Below are 9,294 nucleotides of genomic sequence, written 5' to 3'. Positions count from 1 at the left end.
CCAGCCATTGCCGCGCCTGCAGTGGCATTACGCACAATTACTTAGATTATGGTTTATTCTCAGTAATTTATCAGAAATTGGTCACTTGGTCTGGGTCCGGACCGTGTTCCTTCATTTAATGATGCCAGTGTGGGAAACTGGAACCATTCAACTCTCACAATAAATTTGTCTTGTTATCTCATACTGAGTTTCCCAGTTTATTTTTTGCCACAATATTAAAAGGTTGCAGAACACACTGAATATCTCTTTGTGGATCAGGATGGAGCTAATGAGTATTGTCAAGATAAAAAAAAACATTGTGACAATAACGCAATGACCACAGTTCACAGAATAAATAACTATACAAATTGCCACACTAGTTAATTATTCTGTGCTATAAAAATATCCAAGTGGTTTGGTAAAGGCTAAAGATCAACATCATGTTTTAATCAGGCTCATATGGAGTAATTGGGACCGGACAAGACAGCATACAATTACAAGTACATTACAGGTCTCAACATAGTTTTATGTGTAGCGACTGTGCTGAAACCATTGTTCCTAGAGGTCCATTGTTTTCCAGAGTTATAATGGCATTCACAGTTTAAAGAAAGGACTTGCAAAATGCTAATTCACATTGTCTTTGTTTCCACATTGTGCAGCAAGTGGAGAATTCAGTCTCCAGTGCGGTGCTATGTTTCTTTTTGATACCAAATGAATAACAAATCTCCATTGTAAGTTTTTTAACTTTTTTATTTTTTTATTTGCCAACAGGTTTAGACAGGAATGGGGTTCATTGAGGTTACACAAATCGAACTACAAAGTATCAAAATATTCTATAAAAACTCAGCTCTGCAGAAGCAAAAAAAAATAAATCAAGAACTGGCTGCATTAGTTTCAAGGCAGCTCAGTGATGCATGAAATAATGTCCTGTGGCAGGTTGCTAAGACCCATCCCCGATGGGAACAACACTGAAATAACCATTGAGCTTCAGTATTCAGGGCCCCATCAGCTCTTGCTCACTGAGCAAGCCAGTCGCGACTAACATCTCTGTGTTTCTTAATGCCATCATACAATGTCTCTTTCATGCCACGCTTTTATATTTGTTATGTAATGCATCTGTACAATGCTATTCACTTTTCCGCAACTCCTCTCTGTCTAACATTCAGCCACTGTCACTTTTTCAGCTACTCTGAACCCACACGCTGTTCTGTTTTTAATTGCTGATGTTTGAGCAGGTTGGAAGGTTGCAGTGAGTAATAGCTTCTGGGCTGTTGAGTAGCCCAGACTGTCATGAGGTGACAGGTTTTGTTTGAAGCAGGTACAAACATTCATATTATGCATGGAATATAAATGCCCACTCTCAACTGTTACATTCTACCCTTTGATGTACTGGTATATATACTGCCAGAAGTGGTCTGCAGTGTAATAAATGTCATTACTATGAAATCTGTGCCCATCAGTTTCATATCAAACATGACAAAAAAGCTCCAGTTCTTACTGCACTACCTGTTCAGTGTGAGGCAAAAAATGGCTTATACATTACTGTGTGAACCTCCAGCACTTTATTCAGGTTCTTATAATCTTTGAGACATTTTATCTTATGTCACTATAATTGAAAGGAACTTATTCAGCCTATAACAAGGAAGCCTAGCCACACACTAAGTCACATCCAGGGTAGCCTTACAATCATTTATGGAAGTTGTGTATGTCATTTTTAACTGTAATTGTACTGAAATGTGTGTGTGTGTGTGTGTGTGTGTGTGTGTGTGTGTGTGTGTGTGTGTGTGTGTGTGTGTGTGTGTGTGTGTGTGTGTGTGTGTGTGTGTGTGTGTGTGTGTGTGTGTGTGTGTGTGTGTGTGTGTTTTCCGATAAACGTTTGACAGGTTAAACCACAGATTCGCACAACATTACATGTTTTGCTCTAGACTGTTCTTAAAAAAGTGGGTGCAACAGCAGCCATGGTTTCTATGGAAACTAATTGTGGGGGGGGTGGGGGGGGAGGGGGATCTGATACCTGTCTATTGAGATCCCGTTTGATTTATTTTTAGCTAGAGAAGGCAGCAATTAAGTTATAAACTCAGCTTAGCCTGGGTACATGGTTTGAACTCTACACCAACATTTGACACGTAAGAGATAAGTATGTTTAAACAGATTTAAACCCATCCGACAGGATTTCAAAACGTTTCCGTATGTGCTTTACTTCATCACCTCAGGCCTGTGCATGCTAGCTATTGGATGGGGGTCAGTGTTTTAATTTATCTCTTCAAGCTAGTGAGACGGTGAGGCACACCAATGAAGGCTGCGTCTGCTAAAAGAGAAAAGGGCTCCTATACATATTAAACACAACCCTGAAGAACACTGTGTTAATGTCAGGTGTTCCCTATAGTGCAGCAATGTCAGGAGCCTTTGTCTCATTTCAGGGAAGAGGGGCAACATTTTTCTTAACATGCAGTGTGGCACAATGGCACAAATTAAAGGTGGAACATCTGCATTTGTACATCAGGTGTGAGAGGATAGCACTAGTTCTTTGGCATCAGTATGAAATAGAGCCTGAGAAGCAGGAAGTGGAAAGAAGACTGTTTTGCAAAAAGAGCAAAGAGTTGTTTATGTATTTTACAGGGAAATGTGCTCCGGTTGCAGGGTTTTTCCTGGATCAGAACTTTGAGTTCTGAGTTGAGTTCATTAAGTGGGGGGTCTTGGGGTCCTCCCCCTGGAAATATTGAGCGTCAAAGACTTCATTTCCTACATTCTGATACATTTTTAGGCACCAATTTATGGTGAAAACATCTATGTCAAAGAAAACACAAAATGTTGGTGGCAGGTAACAATTAAAAATATAATGGAATATAATGCAGTAAGGGGTCTTTCACATCCAGGACCTAGGCCCGGAACTACTACACTTAGTATACTTAATATGAACAGGGCTTGCCTGTACATTTTTTCTTTGTAAATTATAGACTGTGGTCTAGACCTACTCTATCTGTAAAGTGTCCTGCGATAACACCTGTTGTGATTTGACACTATGAATAAAATGTAATTAAAATTGAATTGAATGATCAAGAGGGTTAAGACAGCATTATGGAAATAATCTTCATGGTGCTAAATTTCTTAGATGGACCCTATGACTGCAACTAGAGGGTCATTTTCGTTATTGATCTACCTGCTGATTATTTTCCTGACTAATTGACCAATAGAATAATTCTATTGTCTACAACTTGTCAGAAAGTAGTGAAAAATTATAATTTTCCAAACTGAGGTTAACATCTTCAAAGTCCCAAACCCGAAAATATAATATATGTATGATTCGGGTTGGGTTCCGAACCCTGTACTTTTACCGGTGCCGACCGAATCACGTCGGTATTACCGAGTATCTGTTCACGTAAAATCAAACGGTGCCAGATTTCGGTACTTGAGAGTAAGCGCAAGCTTATCTGTCCTCTCTGCATATTGACAGAGAGCAGAGGTCTGACACACACACACACACACACACACACACACACACACACACACACACACACACACACACACACACAGACACACACCCACGCACGCGCAGAGGTGCGGACGGAGCAAACTATGTCAGCTCTGCAGTTTTGTTGAAGTCACGGCGATGCCGATAAAGTGGTTTGCAGTGTGCTTACAGTTTTTCAAAACTTCACGCAGACACCATTCACTGTGATATGATATTAGGCTCATTCGAGATGAACTGTGCCTCGCCTGTAAAGTGGACGAGAGCAGGCGGCAGCAGCCGGGGGCGGTGACAAAAATCCACTCTCAAGTCGGTCAGTTTCCAGCCGATACCAGCAGCCTTCAGGCTGAACAGGAAGTGACCAAAACACTGTGGTCCGATTCCGATTTAATAAAATGTTATCAGACCCATATATCAGCTTGTACACAAGTCTCCAGTTGTTTTTATTATGACAGAGTAGCTCTCAAAATGCTCTACATGCTATCTGTTGCTGATTTTAACACACTGTAAATGATCCGTAATCTGAGTGGATTTAGTCTCTCTGACTTCTAAACGTCACTATCAGCCACACAACATGTGGTTTGTACAGAATAAGCCTTTAAGACAGACAAATAGCAGTTGAATTTCCCTCCTAAAAAACTATAAAAAGTTTATATAAAACGTCATCATGTTGAGTCGATTCTGACCCAATCAGCTGTTAGATCAGCTGAGAGGCCGACATTTCCCATCATGCCCTCGGTGCGCCTGGGTCTTGCAGTTGGTGAAAAGCAACTGCGCTGCCTGCGTCTCAAACCTGCGGCTGCCTTGATCTCGTGAGGTTATCGTTGACCACGTGTGCATGACGTCAGAGCAAGTCGGGATCAAGTCGGACACAAATCTAACCGGCATGCAACGGGCGGTGAGCGCTGGTGATCGATTCTGCGCAGACATTGGCTCATCTCGAACAAGCCTGTTAATGGTGAGCCGAAAGAAGTCGCGGTGCTGTTCTTGACATTACACTTCCTGTGAGACAAGCAGGCACGGTGGTTTCTATGCCCTGGGGACTGACTGACAGGCTGCGGTTGTAAGGCAAGGCAACTTTATTTCTACAGCACCTTTCAGCAACAAGGCAATTCAAAGTGCTTTACATGAAACATTAAAGAGCAATTACGGTCATGATGACAATAAAACAAGCTAAAATATAATAATATATATATATATATATATATATATATATATATATATATATATATATATATATATATACAATATACAAGAATAAAACTTACAGTGAGTAAGAAATTAATAATTATTCAATTTAATAGGTTGTAGGGCCGGGTTTGGGAGGAGAGGGGGAGGGGTTTTATTTTTGTTTAATTTCTGTCATTGTAAAATATTCTAAATAAATAACATAATGTTCTAAGTAAATAGGATAAATAGGTTTAGAATTATTATGTTATGTTTGCAACTGAAATATTTTTTTTGTAATTACAGAGGGAAAGTACCGAAAAAAGTACCGTTGGGTACCGGGAACCGAATTTCAGGTACTGGTATCGGTACTTATATTGGTTCAGATGCGAAAGGTACCCAATCCTACATATGATAGATTCACTATCACACATCTAGAAGTACAGAACATTTGAGATTTAGCTTGGAAAATGACAGGAATGGGTAAGAGACACAAGCATAAAATGATGGAGGTTAAAATGGCTTTGCTAAATCTGTGCATATCAAAATGTGTAGGCCTTTGTCAGCCCCCATTAATAGGCTAGTAGGTGGTGTAATAATGACATCCCTGTGAAGGATGATGACTGCAGTCACAGAAAATCCTTCGAAACCTCAAATGGTTGTCTTCAGCAGACAACTTTACCTGATTAATCAACTGATAAGGGATTGGCAAAATGACAGTAACATGATGAAATTGTGCAAGGTTTTATCAAAAAGGTTTTTGAAATAATCTTTTTTTGTCTTGATTACAGCCACAGTCAGCCATCCCCAGCTTGGAGACAAAACAAAGCGATTCTTAATTTCCAGCAGTTACAAATGCCAAAACCCAAGGCGTATGGAGGAGACAGATAAAGTTGTTATTGGCAAATGTCCTTGGTGCAAGCAGAGTGAGCGCTCAGTAATCCTACTGTGTTATTAGTCTCCCAGGACCCTGGGACTGGGGCGTTACTATCACAGGCTGGTCCCATGTAGATAACACCAGCTCCATTCACCCTCACATCTACTCATAGCTAAATTGACTGCAATTATCAGGACTAGGGAGCTTATTATTGCCCTCTTTTATTTACACAGACTCCCACACAAGCCCTAAAGTTTTTAATGGTGGGAGATGTTGGACATTTCCTAACATGTCTTAATTCTCCATTAAATCCTCTGGAAGAACAGCATTGATTTCATCTGTTCCCCCCTAAGCCTTAATTGACCATGAAGCAATCAGGTATATTGTATAGTTTGCATTTTCATTTCCTTGTTGACCAATCAAGAAAGTTACTTCCAAACTTGAAGTCAATTCACATATGTCTCCGTGTTAAACACGCAATCATATTTTATTGTAGACACACTATTTTATCAAAGATTTAAATGTATCAGTACGTTTGAGTTTATAGTAACATCACCTTCATGCTTTATGTTCATATGTGCTTCTAATATTTACAGAATGTGCATCTACTTCTGTGTTTATTCAGTGGTTAGAGTTCACTTAACTCTGGCAACTGCTTTGAAAACAAACAAGTAAGGGCCAGTGGCCTCAGTGTCAGCTCTCATGCGGACAAGACAGGAGTGTAAAAAACTATAGCATGCGCCAGAAAAAGGCAGGCTGCCAAGTGGCAGGGTGAAGCAGGTGAGACCATGACCCTCTCTATCAAAGGGATGACCTGTGGTCACCTGCTGTAGGTAAGGCCTGCCACCTTGCTTTCACTCAAAATCTGGAAATGAAGTGGCCTGTTGGTAATCTGAAATCTAGGAGGGCACCAGGAAACTGTATGGGGAAACATATTAAAATGTATCATTTACGCATGTGTCGAAGCATTCTCATTTGTATTCCGAGTTTCCAGAGGCTTTTATTTGCATTCATCCTAGCATGGCAGCTGAAAGGCTCAATAAAAATGATCCTTATCCATATGGATAAACTGGCATACCAGTGGACCTAAAGCAAAGTGCATTGCAAAATATTTTCATAAAGAAATGGTTAAGGGGCATATCACATAGCACGTTAAGCTTAATAACAAAGATTATCACCATCTAGACTTGCTGACTCGTAGTAACTGCAGTTAGACATCAATATATTATATCAAAGGAATACAGACATATATTATGTATGAGCTTTATCATGAATTAGCGACTGTCCCAATCTTGCATGCAAGTGCATGACAAAGCACAGAATGATCATCAGTAATGCTGAAACAGCTCTGGAGTGCCCAGGGGCGTCGGACTGGGGGGAAAAAGGGGACTGAGTACCCAGGGCCTTCATGTGAGGAGGGCCCAAAAAGATGCTAGAATGAATAGCTGTGGATGCGGGGAGGGGCCCATAGAAAACACCTTTCTACAGGGCCCAGAATGTTGTGCTACGCCCCTGGGAGTGCCATCCCACTTTACGGGGAGTAGGCTGACTGTGGGATGCAATTGGTCTCAAAGCTGCCCAGCTGTAAAATGGGCACTGAATCATTTCACTCTGAATTCTGGCCAAAAAACTGTCAAAACACTGACATTTTATTTGCATAAAAGGGTTATCTCAGCAATGGGATATTCATCAAAGACATCACTGAATTGGGATATATTTTAATGAAACAGCATGCATTCATACATTATTGAACATGGACCCTTCTGAAACGGTGTGCCTCAAGTTTGCCGTAGGCTGTTATTCCAACTGACCTTTTGAAAAGTTAATCTCTGATTACTTTGAATGGAAAAATATTGAAATAAGTGTATAGGTCTAATCTGCAGCTCACATTTCCACTCACATCTTTACATGAGGTGTATTGAAATGTGAAATACTGTGTTTCTCATTTTCCATGTTGTTGTTTGGGCCAAATAGGCAATTTGGAAACAAGTATATTAGACAGATCTTCTACTGACCTTTGATAGTGAATATCCATGCGTGGCTCACTCACTATAGAATATGCATGAGTTTGTGTTTGTTTGTGGGGATTCAGTTTCTCAAAGGGAAATAGAGAAAAGAGATAATCTTCATAGGTAGAATTTGGATAACATGAGGTATTAATACAGTAAAAAGCCCATTGATGTCTTATGGGCTTTCCATTATCCAAGTTCTGCGTGAAACACAGAGGATTGCATGAAATTGTGTTAAAATGAATTATTCAAGTGGGTGTCTAAAAACCTGCGATCTTGCTGATACAACATGTGAAAGCACTTGAAGTAACTGTTGAAATATTCATACAATTAAACACTACACACGGAGTACAGGGTTGAGAGGATGAGGTTAAGCCTTATATGCTTCAGTCACACTTCAGTCTACAGTCCACAGTAGGCGTAACTCAACACATAATACATTCATGACACATGTACATTGTTGTACATGTACATTCATGACACATGTAGCATTTAGTGTTATTTTTAATAACACTAAATGCTCAGTCATTGCCATGGGCATACAGGGGCTGTTAATTGGCCAGTATGAGCATAAATTGGACCATTCTGATATTCAAGAGATTCTCCCCATAGGTGTAATTAGATGTGCAGCTGCCAAAGCATCCCCTATAGAGAATATGCCGTAGGTAACATTTCCTCCCTGTGGATGCCTGAAGAAAGATAATTGGTGTAATGGTTATGCCCAGTGTTGTGAGCTAATTAAAGCTAGGGGCATTGGCTATCAGATCTCACAAACTCCATAGCAGATGTCCACTGTTCTACAAAATGTTCTAAAGTGACTATTTTTTCTGTTTTTTTTTTTTTTAAATTACATTTTACTTTTATTTACAAAGTATGATTTATTCCTATTGCCTGTCTGTTGGGGATAACCCTTGATCAAAATGGTTTGGCGATTGCAACAAATGTGAATTGAATAATGCAGTTGAATTTGAATTTTTGTGGTCAGTTTTAGTTGGTTATGCATTATAAGATCAAAAAGCAACTATATATTGCCAATGCTGGGTGTTCTTTTAATCACATTGTCTCGTTTTTTTTCAACCCCAAATTCAGAATGTGAGATCTCCATTTGACTCATGGTCGACACTACCATTCTGATGGGTGGCCTGTGGGTTTTTATTGTGCGTAATTGCCAAAACCGATACGTATAGACTCAAGGATGTGTGCAACCTATGGATTAATCTGCAGCAAAAAAAATGACCCAGCATCGGCCACACACCTACTGTAAAACAAGTGGTGGTGCCCATTTTTATAAGCTATTTCATAACTGCATAGCAAAGCGATCAGCAAGTAATCTGCTTTAAGTTATCGTTATTATAACCTGAATGTCGGACACACAGAATGTTTAAGCAATTACATATTGTATCACATTTTATAATTCAGTTTTAAACATATAAATTGCAGCATTAAGTACACATTTAGGTTCACATTTTCTATTAATTAGAAGAAGAAAAAATGTTGGAGGGGCACAGAATTTCATCATGACGGTTCCCATATGGCCACCCCTCTGTTAGATGCCAACCACTTTGATCACATAAGCATCTTTTTCATTACTTTTCAGGAGAGTGTATACCTGTGTTGCATAGTGAGTTGTTTTTCTACAGTTTAATTAAAGCCTGTTAATGCTTTAGATCCCCTATTAAGAAATGATCCACGTTCCTTTCACAGGTATGACAAATTAAAACAAGAGGGTAAATGTCCAGTTTAACCTCTGGTATATTTAGGAGACCATTCAGGAAAATGAGGTGCTAGGCTGC

Source organism: Sander vitreus, chromosome 10 (assembly GCF_031162955.1).
Source record: "Sander vitreus isolate 19-12246 chromosome 10, sanVit1, whole genome shotgun sequence".
Classification (NCBI taxonomy): domain Eukaryota; kingdom Metazoa; phylum Chordata; class Actinopteri; order Perciformes; family Percidae; genus Sander; species Sander vitreus.
The sequence above is the reverse complement of the archived record's forward strand: the minus strand, read 5'-3'. Positions refer to the sequence as shown.